The following is a 20,756-nucleotide window of genomic DNA, read 5'->3' as shown; positions in this document are numbered from 1 at the left end:
GGCTCCCAAATCCCATTCATCCACCATGAATAAATCCTGGTTACATTACCAGTGGCCCATAGACTGCCTGGGTCTCCCGAGTGATACCCCCATCCTGCTTCAGTCTTAGGCAGACCCTATCCTTTCAGTGGACAGTTTTGCTGTAGGGAAAATGCTATCAAAAAGGACTGATATGTGGCTTGTATTTTTTTAGGTCTTTTGGCTCTAGGGTAGGGGATAATTAGCAGCAGAGGAATCCTGCTCTATGTGTCGTTTTGGCTGTGCAGGAGAAAATTCCTGAATTACCTGGTAGCAAAAGACATAGCAATGCATTCTGTGATGGTTTTACTTACAGAAAAAGGGAGCTGAATCCTGATATATGTGGGATTTTGGTCCATGAAAGAGAAAATAACTGGTAGAAATAGGTATTGTGTGAGGGTTTTACTACAGAAGAGCTGGAAGGACCCGCATTTGGTTGCCAGAGTGCGGCTTTGGTTGAATGGAAAGATATCTAGCAGTTCTGAATGAGTGTGTAGTGGCCTGCCTGAATACATGTATGTGTGTGTGTGTGTGTGTGTGTGTGTGTGTGTGTGTGTGTGTGTGTGTGTGTGTGTGTTGGAGAGAGACAGAGAGGGAAATACAGAGACAGAGATATGGAGACAGTATTTTCTTTTCTTTGGTTCTTTTTTTTTTTTTTGATTTTCTGAGACAAGGTTTCTCTGTGTAGATATGGATCCTATCCTGACAGTTACTCTGGAGACCAGGCTGGCCTTGAACTCAAAGAGATCTGCCTGCCTCTGCCTCCTGAGTGCTGGGATTAAAGGCGTTTGCCACCAACACATGGCTGACAGAGTATTTTCATGGACATTTATACCTAGCATGGACAGAAAACTTGCACTGTGTGTGTGTGTGTGTGTGTGCGTGTGTGGTGTATTTGTATGTGTTCCTCGAGGGCCCAAATTCAGTTACATTACATGTTAGGTAGGGTTAATCTCTTAGGACCTGTCATCTCCCATGTGTGTACTTGCATATGTTTGTCAGTATCTACAGAAGAAGGAATTCTGAGCAGTATCTGACTCCAGACTCTTCAAGAGGAGACTGTGGCTGTAAAGCTGTGGACACCTTGAAGGACCTGACCCCTTGCCCTGTGTAGAGGGATTTGGTTGTGAGGGAATGGGAAATGTATCAGGACCTGGCATCATGATCTACTATGGGGGAGGGGCTTTGACTATTGTTGATGAGACTCCTACTTGACCCAACACCCGCCTTTCTCTTGTCCTCATGGGCTCTGTTTCTACCTCTTCTTGCTCTCCCTCTCCCTCCCCCTATATCTCCCCTTTATTTGTGTGTATATAATTGACTCTTCAGGATTTGGAACTTAACACGCCCTGATATCTATTTGTGTATGTGTGTGTGTGTGGGGGGCTTTATGGAAGGCTACCAATTAATGAATGTGATACTTACCCATATGTGTGTGTCAGACCTTGCATTTTAAGGATAAAAGTCAGGACTGACATACAGCATATGGTCCTGTGTTTCTGTGCAGGGGCAGAGAAGTCTTTGGTTGTTCTGTGCCCTTTGCGCAGGGAAATCCCTGCACTTCTCTATCAGAGTTGTAAAAATACATGGTTTATGAAGGACTGACTTGTGTCTGTACACTTTCTAGTCTGTCCTGAGTGAAAGTGCGATCAGGCAATATCATTACAATAAAATGAGATTGATAACATCTTAAATGCCATCATAGAGACGTCATCCAGTAGCTGATGGAAGCAGAAGCAGATACCCACAGCCAAGCACTATGTTGAACTCCTGGAATCCTGTTGTAGAGATGGATGAGTAATGAGCAAAGGGGTCAATACCATGCTGTGGAAACCCACAAAACAACTGGCCAGAAAAGTTGGTGCTCAGAGACCCTAGCTGTCAGCTAGGGAACCAGCATAGGCCCAACCCAGGTCCTATGAATGTCACTGCCAGCTGGGGTTCTTGGGCAGTCTATGGGATATCTGGCAGTGACATCTATATTTATCTCTAGTGCACAAATGGTCTTTGGGAGTCCAATCCCTATGGAGGGATACTCTCTAAATATAGATACATGGGGGTGGACATAGGACCTGTCCCAAATGATGTGATAGAGTTAGATTATGCCCCAATGAAGGCCTCATTCTCACTAATATTTCTCTAACTCTTCAATAAGGTAGAAGGAAAGCGACACTTTCCAATATCTTCTACAAAGACTGTAGGAGACTTCTTCCAGACCTTCCATGAATGAGATACCAGCTTAGATTTCACAACATCTAGGAGTGTTATTAACTGGATAGTGGTCTCACAACCAGGAAAGGTTCCTTCAGGAGCAGGCACTGGCCCAGGAGAGGACTTTCAGGGAGTGACAGGCAGGTGGGAGTGGCACAGGACCAAGATATTGTTGGAGAAGTGTGGGTGTTAAGAAGAACAGGGCAGAAAATGGAATGGAGTTAGGTGCAAGAGCAAGGTCAGGTTGTCCAGGACCTGGGAAGAGGGAAAGTCCAGATATCAACAGTGATTGCTTTGGGTATATTTTTTAGCCAGAATTTAATTCACAGTCAGTAAGTTTATATATAAGAGTAATAAATATTATTAAATAATGGTTATCTTTAAAAATGAACTCCCCCGTGTATGTAGGCCAAGAGGATATCTGCATGTGGAATGGCTCCCAAAGTCCATTCGAGTATTATGGATACTGATCCACTACCAGAGGCCCCATAGATTGTCCAGACATCCGAATTGACATCCACATTCATGGGCCTGGTTCAGTCCTATTCTGGTTTGCTATCTATAAGTCTGGGGTCCACAGCTCCCCCTTTTTCAGTCCAGCCATTCATATGGGTTTCTTTAACCTGGTCTTCATGACTTTTCTCATCACTCCTCCCTCTCAGCAACTTGATTCCAGGAGTTCAGACCCGTGTTTAGCTGTTGGTGTCTGCTTCTGCTTCCTTTTTCCTTATAAAGTATTTCTTTTCCACTTTATAGCACTGGAATCCATATGCTCAGTCTCTAGATTCAATTTGTTCAATTTGATGTAATTTTATATGAGGTATGCATTTGTACTTCCAAAAATGCTGGCTCTTAAACACTATGTATTTAATTCACACTCAGTAAATTTATATATTAGAGTAAGGAATATTACTAAATAATGGTTATCTTTGTCTCATCTTACTTATTCACAATTAAGTTTGAATAAATAATAACTTGGCAAGTCTGCTTGTGCAAAGGCACTCATTTTCAGGATAAGGTAAGGTAAGCTGTGCTTTTGCTAGTGCAGATGGGGTGTGGTGTTTCACATGGGAAATTCCAACTGACAGATTAAATAGAATGCTGATATAACAAAGAAAAGGACAACTGGTTTTTGGAGATTCCCTAACAAATGGGGGATATACTTGTGGGTTTTTTTCCTATATGCAGAAACACAATAGCAAAGTACATGAAAACCACAATATATCAGGATGGAAAAATGATTTAGTTGCTAAAATGTTAGTATTACAGGAAAAGAATATCAGAACCAACATAAAAAGTCAGGCATGGAAGAATTTTGGTAAATTACAGGTAGATCTGGGCAGGTAGATCCAGAGTGATGCTTGTGAACTGTTATTAAGCATGTGCATACACACATGGTTTTACACACACACACAACACACACACACACACACACACACACACACACACACACACACACACACACACACACACACACACACGAACACACCACATCGCACTCAATATATATTTGTCTGTGAAGTTGAGAGTGCTTGGGACTTTTGTATTTGTTAACTTTCATGGTATCCACAAGCCTTCCCTTTCTCCTTTCCATTACTGTTATAATCTATCTATGTTATAGTTGTATGAGGTTGAGTTAGGGACTTGTTCCTAGTTTTGATTACTTCTTCCTAGATTTGGCCTAATTTAGCAGGAATTATCAGTTACCCCCCCCCCCACTGCATTTTCTTCCCCAGTATTCCAACACTGTGTTCAAATCTTTGCATTTCTCACCTTCATGTTTACTTGTATTGTATCAGTGAGTCCAAACAAAATTGAATTTATGTGGTGAAAGTCCTAACACTTCTTTTCTGTTTCACATCTGCTTACAAAATGCCAAATTCCAAAATGTTCATTTCCTCAAGACACAAGGGACAGAATTTCAAGAAATCTGAGTGGCTACATAACATGCAGGCTCAGTTTTCCTGAGATGTTATTTAATCTTCCTGATGATCAGTTTCTAAACTTCACATTTGAAGAGTTACCTAATCATTATTGGTCTTCACAGGTGATAAAAAAGAGGTTCAAGAACTCTTGTCAACAAACCAAAATATGCATTTCATATAGTTGACCACTTTCAGGTGTAATATTCTATATATAACCTATTAGCCATAATGAAAATGAAAATGATAACTTACTGATATATTAATATATATAATAATATATGAACTATTTTGATAATTATATCTACAGTTTTATACTTATATAAAATAAGATAGGGTTCTTAGGTTTTAAACCCATGTCATCTGTAGCTATTAATTAGTCTGGTAATCTTATACTTGGGTCACTTTCTGGTATTAATACTTAATATTTGCCTGCAACTCCCTGGTACTTTCTATCTTTTTGGCATTCCCTTTGCACTGATCCAAATAATTTTTCCAAATTATTAGTGCTTTCATAAATCCACTGAGAGAAATATTCAGCCACTCTCAATTATCAGGAAACCCCAAGACTCACAATCAACCCACCCATGTCCAATCTGCATCCCATTTCCTACAATGGCACCTACCCCTGTGTTGTCATGGTGATGATGGTGTACCAGAAGGCTTCAGGGATGATGGTGAACTTGCTTTCTGCAGACCCCTTTTGTGCGTGAAACATAACATCAGCAAAACTGATGATAGCCATAGTGAGCGAAAAGAGCATGAAGCCCAATTCTGAGGTGCAGTTCTTCGGTGTGTACCGCAGGATATGCAGGCCATGAGAGTGCCAGGAAAACTTAAAGATCCAGAAGACTCAAAAGACTGGGGGTGTGACAAAGGCTCCACTGACATCCTCATTATCTGTCATGACCAGCCCAATGTATTCCGGCAGGATGGCCACCACATCGATGATACTTGTAACACTGAGCTCAAAATGATAATGCCTAGGTGCTGTGGCTAGGTGTTATAAGTACTCAAATGTGAAGATCATGACACAGGTGGTATCCAAGCAGAAGGCCACTGCATACCATTCCCTACAAGGCAGTTCTTTTATGTGGCCTGGGCTAGACCCACATGGAACTGTTTCCACCACTTTTGCAATGGCTGAGATTGCAATGAAGAACCCAGTCACATAGCAGAACAGCAGGGCCATGGTGCTAGTGTGAGAGTTCTCCAAGCCCCACCAGACCCTCTGCCTAGCAGTCATGGTGAGCAATGCACTGTTTCTTGTGTTGTCAGTGTCCGCATCACCCTGCAGGCACTCTTCATTCTGCCACCTGAGGTGTTTGCACACCTCATAATAGCAGTTGCCACTAATTTCTGGGATGAGGGCAAAGAAGGCCAATCCTTCATCATAAGCAGAGATGCACTCATGGCGAGGATAGTGAAGCTTCCCTGTGTGGTAGAAATTGAGGATGTGGCAGAAGATGTCTGGGTCATGGTCAAAGAAATACTGTTGGGTCTCTGAGTGTAGGAAAAGTCTCTCTCAGAACTGCCCCGGACACTTGCCCCCCTCTGCCCTCTGCCCCCTGTGCCTGAGGTGAGTCTGGGCACTGCTCTGCCCTCAACCAACCTCATCACCCCCTGCTTGATTCTTCCTGAGACTCCCCCTGGACAAGAGTAGACCTGCCCAGACCGGAAGGCCCACCCTGAGTCCAGACACACCTCAACTTTGTCCTACCTCTGCTCTCTGCCTGCCGCCTGAGAGAGGGAGACACCCCACCTGCAGCCACTGGAAGAAGGGATAGGAAGATGACAGAATCAGAACACACTCAACAACAGAAAAAAAAATATGACACCACCAGAGTCTAGGGACTCCACACCAGCAAGATTCTAAAAGCCCAACGCAAAGGATGAAGAAGAAATGGACCTTAAAAAATATCTTATGCACTCGGGATGCAGATGCAGGTGGATCTCTGTTATTTTGAGGCTAGCCTGTTCTCCACAGTGAGTACCAGGATAGGCCCCAGAGCTACACAGAGAAACCCTGTCTCGAAAAACAAACAAGCAAAAAATTATCTTATGAAGATGATAGACACCATTAAAGAGGAAACAAGAAAATCCCTTAAAGAAATAGAAGAAAAAACAAGCAAAAAATAACATGAAATGGAGGAAAAGACAAACCAGAAAATTCAAAAAATAAACAAATCTCTTAAGGAATCTAAAGAAAGCCAAGAAAAAAGAACCAAACAAGTGAAGCAAAAACTTCATCAGTTCACGGTTTGAAAGCAGAATTAGAAACTATAAAGAAAACACAGAATCAGGGGATGCTGGAAATAGAAAAGCTGGGTAATCGATTAGGAACCAAATTAATATTGTTAGTGCATTTTCTTTTAGTGTTTTTATTTATTTTTTTAATTTTCCCTTTTTTCAGATTTTTTATTTAAATTAGAAACAAGATTGTTTGACATGACAATCCTAGTTCCCTCTCGCTCCTGTCCTCCCCTACCAACCCCCCAACTAAAACCCTACTTATCACATATCCCTTCTGCTCCCCCTGGATGGTGAGGCCTTCCATAGGTGTCATCAGAATCTATTGTATCTTTTGGGATAGGGCCTATGCCCACCCCTGTGTGTCTTGGCGCAGGGGGGATACCTCTATGTGGAATGGGCATCCAAGTTCATTCCTATGCTAGGGATAAGCACTGATGTAGTACAGGAGGTCCCGTAGATTTCAGAGGTTTCCTCCCTGAAACCCATGTTCCTGGGTCTGGATCAGTCCCATCCTGGTATCCAGCTGTCAGTCTGGGGAGCAAGAGTTCCCCGATGTTCATGTCAGCTGTTTCTGTGGGGTTCACCAGCCTGGTCTGGACCCCTTTGCTCTTCACTCGTCCTTCTCTGCATCTGGATTCCAGTTCAGTTCAGTGATTAGTTGTGGGTGTCTGCTTCTACTTCCACCAGCTGCTGGATGAGGGCTATTGGGTGGCACATCAATCTCATTATCAAGGGAGGGCATTTAAGGTAGCCTCTCCTCTGTTGCTTAGATTGTTAGCTGGTGTCATCTTTGTAGATCTCCAGACATTTCCCTAGTGCCTGATTTCTCTGTAAACCTAAAATGTCTCCCTCTATTATGGTATCTCCATTCTTGTTATCTTCTATTCTTCCCCTGACTCAAACTTTCTGCTCCCTCATGTCCTCTGCATCCCTCCTCTTCTTCCCTTCTCATTCTCCTAGCTCCCTCCCCCCTCTTCCCGTGCTCCCGAATTGCTCAGGGGATCTTGACCCTTTCCTCTTCTCCAGGGGACTATGTATGTCTCTTTTGGGGTCCTCTTTGTTTACTAGCTTCTCTGGCAGTGTGGATTGTATGCTGGTAATCCTTTACTCTATGTCTAAAATCCACACATGAATGACTACATACCATGTTCGTCTTTTTGTGATTGGGTTACCTCAGAATGGTTTCTTTTAGTTCCATCCATTTTCCTGCAAATTTCAAGATTCCATCGTCCATCCCCCACCCTGCTGAGTAGTCCTCCATTGTGTAAATGTACCACATTTTCTCTATCCATTTTTCAGTTGTGGGGCATCTAGGCTGCTTCCAGGTTCTGCTTATTACAAATAGTGCTGCTATGAACATCATTGAACAGATGTTCTTGTTGTGTGAATGTGCTTCTTTTGGGTATATGCCAAAGAGTGGAATTGCTGGATCTTATGGTAGACTGATTCCCATTTTCTAGAGGAGTTGCCATACCGATTTTCAAAGTGGCTGTACAAGTTGGCACTCCCAGCAGCATATCCTCTCCAGCATAAACTGTCATTGGTGTTTTTGATTTTGGCCATTCTGACAGGAGTAAGATGGTATCTCAGAGTTGTTTTGATTTGCATTTTCCTGATGGCTAAGGATGTTGAACACTTTCTTATGTCGTCAATCTCCTTATCAGGGAAGGACATTTAAGGCAGCCTCTCTACTGTTGCTTATATGTTTAGTTTGTGTCCTTCTAGATCTCTGGAGACTTCCCTAGCGCCTGATTTCTCTTTAAACCTATACCGGAAGCATAGTTCTTTTATCTAAACTAGAAAAGAACACATTCTTCAGAAGGTCATATGCAACATGATGCAAGATGAATTGAGTCAAATAGTTGTGGACAAGAATTTTTCATCCAAGTAGCTGTGTTCTGCTAGAAACTTTCCCAATATGGTTCACTTGATATAGTATTTGATGTACTCTAGCAAGCCACTCTTGAATGAAGTGCTGTAGCATCATTTTTTTTTTTTTTGTAAAATCATGTGGTCACTTTTAATATATCATATAAAATAGAACTTTTAAAAAAGCAGAAAAATGCAATACTCAAATTTGGTTAGGAAAAACATACTCTGTATTATGTCAGTTGGTAAAATGATAGTATATAAATCTTGTTTTTTGCTAAGCCTGTGTTAGGTTTCAATTTAAATAAAGAAAATCAGTTACTTAATAGATGCTATTAAGCAGGTTTTCCATTACAGTTGTTCCAGTCCCTTAGGTAAATACTAATTGAGAGAGTTTATTATGTTTGTTCTCCTATGTGTATGAATTCTCCTTCTTGCCCATTTTGTGAAGCGCTTGTAGAGATAGTTCTCCCACTGACCTTAGCAGGAGTTTGGTGGTAAGGATTCAAGGAGCAACCAGCCTTGAATACTTATTGAGGAATTGGCTTTGATGATCTTATTCAAATTTTCTGTATTTTTGATCCATGCGTTGTTTTCTCCTTTGAAAGTATAAGCATACCATGTCTCCCTTCCTTTTCATCCCTTCAATCCTTTATTACTATCTGTGTAAGCTGTTCCCCAATTAAACACCTATTTATCATTGATCTTTGGTCTAGTGAACTCATTATCCCCACCTTCATGAAGGTACTTGTGGTAGATTTTTATATGTTTTATATGGAACATCAAATATTGTCTAATTTCTCTGAAAAATTTAGGCCCTGATACATGACAATCTGTTTTCCTTTTTTAAATTATTTATTTGTATTTTATGTAAACTGATGTTTTGTTTGCATTTATATCTGTGTGAGGGTGAAGTTTCACCTGGAATAGGAGTTACACACAGTTGTAAGCTGCCATGTAAGTGCTGGGAATTGAACCCAGGTCCCCTGGAAGAGCAGTCAATGCTCTTAACCACTGAGCCATCTCTCCAGCCCGTCAATCAGATTTTCAAAGAGTGAATTTTATTGGTCCCTAAACAATATAATTGACCACCTTCCTGATATCTTGCCCCCCCCACTTTCCCTACTGAGTTTGTATTAAAACTATGAGTGGCCATCTCAGCCATCATGAACCAGTTTCTACTAACTTGTTATTCTCACACTAAACAGGATATTGAATAATTCCCTCCTGTTGTGGAGGTGTGGTGGATATTTGTGTAGGGAAACCAGAAATGATCCTTGATCCTTTTTTTAAAAAAAATATGAGGGTACTGAATTACTTGATGCATAAAAGAAACATTAAGACTGAGACCTCTTTCAATGACCATGATGAGAAAGGCCAGGACCACTCAGGTAAGTCTTCCCTAGATTTTCCCTGCCTAGGAATCAGTTTAAAAGAGAATATTTTAAGATATAAAAGGACAAACTGTCATTATTATAAATGGACAAAAATTGTTACATACTTACAGGTAGTAAACATGTGAGCCATTGCCAAATTGGTTTTATGAGGCTACAATTACCTTGGTACCCAAGCCACACAAAGACACAACTAAACAAGGAACTATAGGCCAATATCGTTCATGAACATTGATGCAAAAATACTCAATAAAATACTGGCAAACCGAATCCAAGAACATATCAGCAAAATCATCCACCATGATCAAGTAGGCTTCATCCCCGGGATGCAGGGTTGGTTCAACATACAAAAATCCAACAATGTAATCCACCATGTAAACAAACTGAATAAGAACACCACATGATCATTTTACTAGATGCTGAAAAGGCCTTTAAAAAATCTAACACCCCTTCAGGATAAAGGTCCTGGACTGATCAGGGATAACAGGAACATACCTGAACATAATAAAAACCATATCCAGTAATCCAACAGCCAACATCAAACTAAATAAAGAGAAACTCAAAGCTATTCCTCTAAAATCAGGAACAAGACAAGGCTGCTCACTCTCTCCATATCTGTTCAATATTGTACTTGAATTGCTAGCTAGAGCAATAAGACAACAAAAGGAGATCAAGGAGATACAATTTGGAAAGGAAGAAGTCAAACTTTCACTGTTTGCATATGATATGATAGTTTACATAAGTGACCCTAGAAACTCTACCAGGGAGCTCCTACAGCTGAGAAACATATTCACCCAAGTGGCAGGATACAAGATTAACTAAAAAAAAAATCAGTAGCCCTACTAATGCAGACTATAAGAGGGCTGTGAAAGAAATCAGAGAAACATCACCCTTTACAATAGCCAGAAACAACATAAAACATCTTGGGGTAACCAAATGAGTGGAAGATCTGTCCAGCAAGAACTTTAGAGTCTTTAAAGAAAGAAATTAAAGAAGATCCCAGAAAATGAAAAGATCTCCCATGCTCTTGGATAGGTAGGATCAACATACTAAAAATGGCAATCTTGCCAAAAGCAATCTTCAGATTCAATGCAATCCCCATCAAAATCCCAACACAATTCTTCACAGACCTTAAAAAAATTCTCAATTTTATATGGAGAAAGAAAAAGCCCAGGATAGCCAAAAATCCTGTACAATAAAGGAACTTCTGCAAACATCTCCATCCCCGATTTCAAGCTCTATTGTAGAGCTATAGTGCTGGAAACAGCTTAGTATTGGCACAAAAGTAGAAAGGTAGACCAATGGAATCAAATTGAAAACCCTGATATTAACCCACACACGTATGAACGCCTGATTTTGGACAAAGAAGCTGAAGATATGCAATGGAATAAAGAAAGCATCTTCAACAAATGGTGCTGGCCTAACTGGATGCTGGCATGTAGAAGACTTCCATGCACAAAACTTAAGTCCAAATGAATCAAAGACATCAACATAAATCCAGCCACTCTGAACATCCTAGAAGAGAAAGTGGGAAGCACCCTTGAAGGAATTGGTACAGGAGACAGCTTCCTGAACATTACACCTGTAGCATAGACACTGAGATTGACAATTAATAAATAGGACCTCCTGAAACTGAGAAGCTTCTGTAAGGCAAAGGACACAGTCAACAAGACAAAATGGCAACCCACGAATTGGGAAAAGATATTCACCAACCCCACATCTGACAGAGGGCTGATCTCTCAAATTTACAAAGAACTCAAGAAGCTAGTCTCCAAAACACCAAATAATCTGATTGAAAAGTAGGGGACAGAGCTAAATAGATAATTCTCAATAGAGGATCCTAAAATGGCTGAAAGACACATAAGAAAGTACAGAACATCCTTAGTCATCAGGGAAATGCAAACCAAAACAACTCTTAAGATACCATCTTACTCCTGTCAGACTGGCTAAAATCAAAAACACCAATGATAACTTATTCTGGAGAGGATGTGGAGAAAGGGGAACATTCCTTTGTTGCTGGTGGGAGTGCCAACTTGTACAGTTCCTTTGGAAATCATTATGGTGATTCCTCAGGAAAATGGGAATCATTCTACCTCAAGATCCAGCAATTCCAGTCTTAGGCATGTAGCCAAAAGATGCACATTCACACAGCAAGGACATCTGTTAAACCATCTTCATAGCAGCACTATTTGTAATAGCCAGAACCTGGAAGCAACCTAGATGCCCCTCAACTGAAGAACGGATAGAGAAAATGTGGTACACGTACACAATAGACTACTCAGCAGAAAAAAATAAATGATGGAATCTTGAAATTCACAGCAAAATGGATGGAACTAGAAGAAACCATTCTGAGAGAGGTAACCAATCACAGAAAGACTGTAGGGAGCCGCCCCTGCATTCTCCCATTACAATGATGGCGCCTGCAGGCACTGAATGTAAATTATTGCGCAGGCGCTGGGTAATTTTCCATTCCTTGATCTCTGCCTATTCCGTGGCGTCATATGGCCTGAGGAGCTGAAGCCAATCATAGGGTGACACGTCCCAGGCGGCGGCTGCCAGCCTTTATTAGGGGACGGGATTCTTGGCTCGGGGTCTCCGCTCTGGTAAGCTTATGCTCTCCTCTCAAGATGCATTAAAGCTTTACTGCAGAAGGATCCGAATGTCCTGTGTGGTTCTTGCTGGCGAGGCGATTGCGCGGGACATCTGGTGCCGAAACCCGGGAACTTGTTAACATCGCCGGCACCGCGGAGACCCCTTGGCTCCAAGGCGGATTCAGAACTGCAGGGTGGTAAATTCGGAGAGGTATGTCTTTTCTGGACTTTGGCTTGGGAATGTTGCCATTTTGGGAGGTTAGTGTAGAGGCTTCTGTGCTTTTACTAGGAGCCATTTTGACCTTTCTCACTGTTGTAGCAATCTTAAAGAAGTCCAGAATTACATGTCAGAAAGCGAATGTAGTGAGAGATGGGGCACGCCCAACAATAAAATATAAGGACAAAGGACCTCCCGGGATGTCTAATGACAAGGGAGTGAGTAATTTGTTAGATGATTCTGTAAATAAGTTTAAAGCTTTAAATCTTGATAGCTCTGATGACTCTAAAAGTTCAAGAGATAAAGTTTTAGAGGAAACAGCTCAGCTAGGTGAAAAAGAAACAAAAAAGGAGGGAGAGAAAATAGGGGATAACCGGTCACAACCCGGTAAATTTAACAGACCTGTTAATCCAGCGGGTGTACTTCCATCAACACCCCCATTATTTGGTACTGACTCCTTTTTACCATTAGAGGAGCGGAGAAAATTATAGATGGCTTTCCCAGTCTTTGATAGGGGAAAAGGTCATGCATGTTATTCAACACTTCTTGGAGGCCTGGAATGCCTGGGGAAAGCCTCATAAACATTGATGCTCGGGGCCATACTGCGGCCAAGCGTCACACCTCAGAACCTGAAAGGCCAAAGGAAATGGTAAAAGATATCTTAACTGGTCTTTGGAGAGGCCCGGATCCTATTCTCATAAGATCCAGGGGAGCTATATGTGTTTTTCCACAGGATGAAGAGAATCCCCTGTGGATCCCGGAAAGACTCACACGAAGAGCCCCTTCGGACCCTCAAAAGTTGAAACTCCACCCTCTCCCCGGGAGTTGAGAGCCACTATTATCCAGATTAACTCCTGTCCTTGACGGAGAGATTGTCATCATAGATCGCTTAATGGGTGGGGATGGGATTGTTTGGTGCAGCCGTTTGCTGCGGATTGGTGTTACTTCTCTGGCTGGTCTGTAGGCTCAGGGCTCAAACTAAGAGAGACAAGATGGTTATCGCCCAAGCGCTTGTAGCTTTGGAACAAGGGGCTTCCACTGACATTTGGTTAACAATGCTTAAGCAATAGGCCACCGGCCAGACAGCTCTTGCACACCCGGAGCCTAGGCTCATTGCACAAGGTAGAGTGTCTGGCTTGAGCAGCCCATGAGGGATGTCGAGCAAGGCATCGCACAGAGAGTTGCCCAGTATGCAGGCTTCTCTGGGAGGCATGTTGTCCTGCATAAGGGTTGCCTGCCCTAGTCTCCCTTTCCCAGAAAAACAGCAGAGGACAGGTCGAGCGTGCTTCGGGTCAAGCTAACAGCCTGATGGCGACTCTTGTACACAGTCTTAATGTTTGATTGGGAAGGTACAACCTCTGCCTCTATCCCTCAACATATGGATGACCTATTTGCTTGTAAAAATATAAAGCCTTATCATTAATTAATAAAAAAAGGGGGAGATGTAGGGAGCCATCCCTGCATTCTCCATTACAATGATGGCACCTGCAGGCACTGAATGTAAATTATTGTGCAGGCGCTGGGTAATTTTCCATTCCTTGATCTCTTCCTATTCCGTGGCGTCACATGGCCTGAGGAGCTGAAGCCAATCATAGGGTGACACGTCCCAGGCGGCGGCTGCCAGCCTTTATTAGGGGACGGGATTCTTGGCTCGGGGTCTCTGCTCTGGTAAGCTTATGCTCTCCTCTCAAGATGCATTAAAGCTTTACTGCAGAAGGATCCGAATGTCCTGTGTGGTTCTTGCTGGCGAGGCGATTGCGCGGGACAAAAGACAAACATGGTATGCACTCACTCATATATGGATTCAGATATAGAGCAAAGGATTACCAGCCTACAATCCATACCCCCAAAGAAGCTAGGAAACAAGGAGGACTCTAAGAGAGACAAACATTGTCCCCTGGAGAAGGGGAAAGGGACAAGATCTCCTGAGCAAATTGGGAGTATGGAAGGAGGGGAGAGGGAGCTAGGAGAATGAGAAGGGGAGAAGAGGAGGGATGAGGAGGACATAAGGGAGTAGGATGGTTGTGTATGGGGGAGAATAGAGGAGAGCAAAATAAGAGATACCATAAGAGAGGGAGCCATGGCACTAGGGAAATGTCCAGAGATCTACAAGGATGATGCCAACTAACCATCTAAGAAACAGTGGAGAGGCTACCTTAAATGCCCTCCCCTGATAATGAGATTGATGACTAAAATATATGCCATCCTAGAGCCTTCATCCAGGAGGTGATGGAAGTAGAAGCAGATACCCACCGCTAAACACTGAACTGAATTGGAATCCAGTTGCAGAGAAGGACCAGTGATGAACAAAGGGGTCTGGACCAGGTTGGTGAATCCCACAGAAACAGCTGACCTGCATAAGGGGATACTCTTGGTCCTCAATCTGATCGCTGGGAAATCAGCCCTGAACTGATCCAGACCCCATGTATGTGGGTGTCAGTGAGGAGGCCTGGGAAATCTATGGGACCTCTTGTAGTGGATCACTCCTTATCCATAGCATAGGAATGGACTTGTGAGTCCATTCAACATAGAGGGATACCCTCTCAGCCTAGACACATGGGAAGGGCCTAGGCCCTATCCCAAAGGATATGACAGACTCTGAAGACCCCCTAAGGAAGGCCTCCCTCTCCATTGGGAGCATAAAGGGTGTGGGATATGTAGTGTGCTACTGAGGAGCAGGGGAGGAGAGGGAACTGGGATAAACATGTAAAACTATCTTGTGTCTAATTTAAATTTAAAAATGGAGGAAAAATGCCATCACAGTCACCATTTTCCTCTAAAAGTGGAAGTAGCTGAGCCTGCACATGATTTACAGTCCCACTTTAGGTACCAGTTTCCATCCTTTTATTACACTGTTGCCCATCTCCTGCTCGTCTAAAACAAATGGCACTCCAGGTGAAAGAGGTAAGAATTTATTTATTTAAAATAAAATACAGCTATTTAAAACTAATTTGACAACTATTAACCCTTATGGTAATATCGATTATCTTTTTTGTGAAATGAAATAATTTCACAGAATCAAACAGTTTTCAGGAGCACCAAGCTGAATGCTTCCAGCTGGCTGCAGATTCCCACTAGGGTGTAAGCACACACTTTGTCTTGAAGTGTCCATTTCTTTGTCTCTGGCTGCAGTCTCCTGCCTGCCATTGTTATGAGCATTTAATGGTAACACAATCTGCTTTCTGGAGACATTCCATAACAGCTGGATATTCAGTGCCCTGTAACAAAGAAAAATTAAGTGAAGAGAGGTGTAGAGACAATGGAATTAACAACCAGGAAGTCAGATGCGAAAGAATGGACTGCTCATGGTAATTTTTTTTCAAGACAGGGTCTCTCTGTATAGACCTAGCTGTCCTGGAACTAGCTCTTGTAGACCAGGCTGTCCTTGAACTCACAGAGATGCACATGCTTCTGCCTCCTGAGTTCTGGGATTGAAGGCATGTGCCACCACTGACCAGTGGTAAATGTTTGTCATTAAAATTTCTCAAAATTTTTGTCCAAAAAAACCCAAATTCTGTGTGAATCTATTGTAGACAGATGGGCCTTAATTTCTAAATATTGTTGTGCATTTGCTAGAAAGCGAGGATGTTCTTGTTTTTATTATTTATTTACTTACTCATTGGGTTTGTCTGTGTACATGCCTCTGCTCCACATTGGGCATGTGGGAGTCAGAGGACAATCTGTGGGGCCTGGTTTTCTCCTCCCACCATGTGGGTTTTAGGGGTCAGACTGAGGTTGTCAGGCATGGCAGCCAACGCCCTTACCTGCTGACATATCTCTGTGGTGCAGAAACATTCTACACAGCCACAACACTCTTGGCAAGAGTGATGAACATACTATGCTATCTAACATAGGGAACTTAACATAAATTTTTACCAAATGTCCATTCCAGGAAAATAAAAAGTGGTACTAATAAGTCCTTGGCAACTTTGAAAAAACTGCAGTGTACAGGCTAATTTGTCCTGTGTTCTTTAATCAAAAAAAGTAAACAAAGCTCCCAAGACAAACAATCTTATTTCATTCTAATTTAAGCCAATGCTCTTGTATCCCCTCAGCTACCATGGTCACAAGGAAGTAACATTTAAACCAAGAGCAATATGAAACAGGAACAAGTAGGAAAGACTGGAGGAGGATGGGTAACACTAGGGAAAAGGAATATCATTCAACAAAGCTCAGGAGGAAGAGTTTCAGTTCATCTGGCTGAGATGCTGATGTATTGCAGTCCTGACCTGATACTCAAGGACCCTGCATGGCTGCAATCACAGCTGTGGTAGATTATTATTTGAAGGTGTGTTACTTTTGTTTGTGCTGCATTTGTTTAATTCTGTGAAGCCGTGTTACTGTGTCTGTCTAAAACACCTGGTGGTCCTAATAAAGAGCTGAATGGCCAATGGCAAAGTAGGAGCAAGGGTAGGAGGGCATGGCACACAGAGAGCATAAATAGAAGGAGAACAGAGGAAGTAGAGCAGCAAGAAGACAAGTACAGGAGGACATCAGGACCCAGCTGCCCAGATACCCAGCCACCCAGCGACCCAGGCACACAGGCACCCAGGAACCCAGCCACCCAGCCACCCAGCCACCCAGCCACCCAGCCACTCAGCCACCCAGCCACCAACCCACTCAGCCAACCAGCCGCCCAGCCGCCCAGCCGCCCAGCCACCAACCGCCCAGCTATCCAGCCGCCCAGACAGGGAGTAAGAAGGAAAGTAAGATATGCAGAAAGAAGAGAGATAAAGCCCAGAAGGAATAGGCAGAAGGGCTTCTTTCTTACTAAAGAGATGCTTTCTAATTGATGCATTTGCATTTCATGGGACTCTGTCATCCTCTTTAGTGTGTCATTCTTTTCTTTTTCTAGCATTTCAAGTTTTATTTGGTAGCTTGCAATTTCTGCCACATGTTTACACTCGAGCTCTTTCTGGAACTCAGACAGAGCAGCAATCTTGGCTTTCAAGTCTTCCACTATGTGGAGGGAATGGTGTGTATCATTAAGTTTACATTCTGGCTCAACTATGTTTTCATGATGTCCAGTGATCTGCTGTCTCAAAACATTACATTCTTCCAAAAGATTATTGTATTGTGACTGAAGCACATGTTGCTCTCTTTTAACTACACAGAGCTCCTTGCTGAGGTTCTCCTTTTCAAAAAGAGTATCTTGCAATTTTATATTTTGTCCACTTATTACCATATTCAATATGTCTAGCTGTTCTTTATACTGTTTATACAGATTACAGATATCCAATGTAGTACTTGCATATGAATCCAAGACAGTTTCCATTTCATCTTTATGGTGTGATTGAAGATCCTCTAAGTGAGATTCATGTTGTTGTATTAATACTTCCTTCATATGCATTATTTTTCTTCCATACATTTCATCTAGCTCCACTTGGAGGTGGTCTGATTTCCTCCTTGCTTCTTTCTCGTTGCTCTGCTCTGTGCCAGTGTCTGTAAGTTTATCATTGTAATTTTTTTTGCTGTAGATCTTTAATTTCTAAAAGGTAGGGTTTCTCTTTTTCTATAGAACTGGCTAGCTCCAGTTTTAAGTTTTGATTCTCTTGGTATTTTTCTATAAGTTGTTCTCTTAAGTCTGCTACTAATTTATCAGCAGATTCTAACTGGTTCTGCAATACAGCAGATTTGTTTTCTTCTTCTTTTTTTTGTTCTTGCAAATCATCAATGATGGCCTGCTTTTCTTGCAAGATGTTATTGGCATGTTCTAATTTTTTATCTTGTTCCTTCAGAAGAAAAAAAGAAAGTATAACAATTTCTGATAACTTTGTTGTGCAACATTATTAACACAAGACAGATGAAAGTCACATTTTTACATCCTTCTATAAAGAGTAACTGTTGTGCCCAGCCCTCAATTGTCCACTTGAAAAGACTTGGGTACCTAGACACTTAGTAGCAAACAAGAGTTCCAGAGCAGCTCAGACCTTCTCAGGAAGGAATACTGAATTACATTTGCTGTGGTAAATATTTTTAATTGAGGTGTGTAGGGACAATCTGGGAGAACAGAAGGGAATATGATAATGTATTGTATGAGAAATTTTAATAATAATAAAAAATGGAAAAATGGAATTAAAACGATACACCTTGATTTGCTTAGCATGTATGAGATCCTGGGTTCTACTCCCAGCACTGCCAAGAAAGAATGAAGAAAAGAAAGAAGAAAAGAAAAGACTGCCAGTCTGATGAGATGGTTCCTGATGACCTGAGTTCACTATCCAGACAAATAAATTACTGTAATAATTTAAAAAAAAAAACCTAAATATTTGCTAACCCATTAAATCTTCTCTTTTAAAATTAACTGGTTGATATCCCAATTATTTAATCTCTTGATAGCTAATTATAATATAAATCACTCTCAGATTACTTCCAGAAAAGGATGTAAAATTAAGTTCAGGTTATTCCCAGGAACTCTAGTGATCTGAAGATGTTCCAATGATAGGAGACATTGCCATGAGTCTGTCTTCATTTCACTGCCTGACACATAGGGACATCGACGTCAACTGTATTACATGCAGCATATGGAGCTGGATCTACAATTTCAATTCAAACAGAGACTTGAGAATTGAAAAGGAACTTTTGTGCAGTTCCTTTTGAGGTCAATTATGCCACTGTAGGTAACAGCAGGGTCAAGACAAATATACCAAGCACAGGCAAATGACAATCCCATCAGATCACCAAGTGGAGCACAGGCCTAGGCAGAGTTTTGGATCTGTTATTTAGTTTTCTCTGTGGGATTCTGACCCAAATACAAAGCATGAAATAAAATATACAGAACTGGTCATGGGCAGGTGAATTATATTACAAAGGTCCTTGGCAAACAGAGCTCAATGGGATTCTGAAAGAATGCATAACACATTGAAAGAAAAAAAATGTCAAAGCTCAGACAGAAGAAAGCTGTCTGAAGGAAGCATGAGAGTGCCCCTCTCTAAGCACAGTTCATGGAAAAACACCAAAGTGCCTTCATTCTTAGACAGTTTTGGTCCCCCTAGAAACATCGTACCCTGAGCCAGGCATGCATATATATAGTCATAGCATTCAAGAGGCAGCAGGATCTTCCAACCATCCACAATATAAATACTCAATTTAAGTAAAATAACAATGTTGGAAATTGTGGTAAACAGGACTGAAGAACTGCAGCTCATACGTATAAACTGCACTACAATAATATGCATAAATCAGGTCATCTCAGTCTAATGGCACAACGTCTGAAGGCTGACCCCCTCCCATCTGCTCACTAAGGAACATCCAAACTAGTATTTGTCTTTTTAAGTTCACTTGTCCATGGAGAGAAAATAAAACCCAAAGGACCCAATATACACAGTTCCCCATGATTGTTAATGGTTGCAAACTAATAATCTGATATTTCAACCTTTAAACACCCTCTTGAACTTGGAACAACCTGATTCACCTCTCTTCTAGCTCAGGAACCACATAATACCTAATATGAATTTTCAGAGCCTACAACTCAAAATCAGATTGTGCTTTTGATTTGGTATGGATTGTAGGACATTTTTTACACATGAAAAGGCAGTGTGGTGCAAGAGCTCTGCCCTGCCCCAAGCCATTTGAATCCTAATTCTGGTATGGGAGTAAAGCAGCCAGAAACAAATCTCTTTTGAGTTTTCATTTCTCATTTGAAAATAAGTGAAAGCAAACCTTTCAGGATGAGTTGTTCTTAGATTTTTAAGATTATAGTCTATGTGTGATACATAATGTCATCCCCTGCCTCAAAGAACCTTAATACCTAAATAGTTCCAAGAAGTCAAACATAATTTGCATAAACAATCAACTGCATTTGTTTTTTGTTTTAGATCTCCAGAATTTTACCTTGTGGCAAAAGCATTTTCACAATTTCAGTATCATAGCCCCAATAGATGGGAATACTTCAGATGGGACAAGATAGATATTTGAGTGTAAATTTAGGTTCTACTGAGACTTCATACCACTCTAAGGAACACAATGTAGTTCTCTTAACATTGGTGTGACATATACAGTTAGTATGTGATTCTCAATTGCTTTTGATATAAATTAGTTTCTATATTCAAAGAGTTTGGCTTAATTATAAAAGTTTCTATTTCACATGCATAAGACATATGAATAAGAAAATTACAAAGCTGTGACAAGCCAGCTGACATCTAACTTTACCATTTCATATACTTTAAGTCTCTCTTGTAAAAGGGTGACTTCATTTTTCAATTCCTCCCCCTTTTTCTGAGAATCCTTTAACAGATGGTATTTCTGTTCCAGCAGCTGCTGTTGATCATGGACCTGCTTC

The 20,756-nt window shown here is 41.5% G+C and overlaps 1 pseudogene; it reads right to left on the bottom strand.

Annotated features, from left to right (window-relative positions):
* Window positions 1-4,773: 4,773 nt before the first annotated feature.
* Window positions 4,774-17,750, bottom strand: LOC113839103 (annotated as a pseudogene).
* Between the last annotated feature and the right edge of the window lie 3,006 nt (window positions 17,751-20,756).

Source organism: Cricetulus griseus, unplaced genomic scaffold (genome assembly GCF_003668045.3).
Source record: "Cricetulus griseus strain 17A/GY unplaced genomic scaffold, alternate assembly CriGri-PICRH-1.0 unplaced_scaffold_18, whole genome shotgun sequence".
NCBI lineage: Eukaryota > Metazoa > Chordata > Mammalia > Rodentia > Cricetidae > Cricetulus > Cricetulus griseus.
Note: the sequence above shows the minus strand (reverse complement) of the source record. Positions and strands in the feature narration are given on the sequence as shown.